Genomic DNA, 981 nt, shown 5'->3' with positions numbered 1-981 from the left:
AGAAAGTAAGGACAAACACATCTGTGTTAATATAAAAAAATCATAGCAGGGCCGGGAGTTTGGCCTAGTGGTAGAGTGCTTGTCTAGCATGCATGAAGACCCGGGTTCGATTCCTCGGTACCATATACATAGAGAAAAAAAAACCGAGAGTGGTGCTGAGGCTCAAGTGGTAGAGCTCTAGACTTGAGAAAGTCCAAGGACAGTGCTCAGGCCCTAAGCTCAAGCCCAGCACTGGCAAAAAAAAATATATATATATATCACATCAATATTATGCTTTCTCAAAGGTCTAGAAAAAGAAGAAAAAATTTTATTCTGAGTACACAGAAATGCTGAAGATTGTCCTATACATGTGGTACATGTGCAAATCCATATGAGAAGGTGAATTATACAGTCATAGTCAGTTGTCGGGTTTCAGAGAATCATACCATCTTTCAAGAGGTCTCTCCACATCTTAAGGAAGCTTGCATTTTCTGTACATTTAAGGGCAATCTCTTCCACTTGAGCTGATACTGCAGATGCGGCCTCAAGAAGTTTGGTTAATGAAAATGATGGATTTCCGATCTGCTGTGCCACCACCTCCAGGGAGTCCACCACTCCAACTCGGAGCCCTCCAGCCCACACTCACGCAGGAGGAAAACGCATCCAAAGACAAAGGAGAAGAAGGATGTGACAGAGGCGGTGAGCAAACGTAAAGCTCCTCAGCTGATGCCATGGGGAAAGGGCTGGCACCAAGGAGTGGGACCCAAGCAGTCAAACCACCACTGACTGTCTTTCCAATGATTGTCTTTAACCTACTATGTTATCTCTCATCTCTTTTGCTGTCCCTTTGTTATCTCATATTGTGACAGTATTTCACTTGGTAATCTGACATATTGTATATATGCATATTTGGTTATTTGAAGTCAGAAAGGGAAGAGAGGAAAACAAGATGAAGGGCAGGGGTGAAGGAGGGAAATGGGGACCAAGACATGAGAAAGGGTA

General features: G+C 43.4%; 1 pseudogene; it reads right to left on the bottom strand.

Moving 5' to 3' along the window:
- Nucleotides 1–397: 397 nt before the first annotated feature.
- On the bottom strand, nt 398–712 carry LOC150039164 (uncharacterized protein C4orf46 homolog pseudogene; annotated as a pseudogene).
- Nucleotides 713–981: the final 269 nt, after the last annotated feature.

This window comes from Megascapheus bottae, unplaced genomic scaffold, assembly GCF_031878675.1.
Source record: "Megascapheus bottae isolate mThoBot1 unplaced genomic scaffold, mThoBot2.hap1 HAP1_SCAFFOLD_37, whole genome shotgun sequence".
Classification (NCBI taxonomy): Eukaryota; Metazoa; Chordata; class Mammalia; order Rodentia; family Geomyidae; genus Megascapheus; species Megascapheus bottae.
Note: the sequence above shows the minus strand (reverse complement) of the source record. Positions and strands in the feature narration are given on the sequence as shown.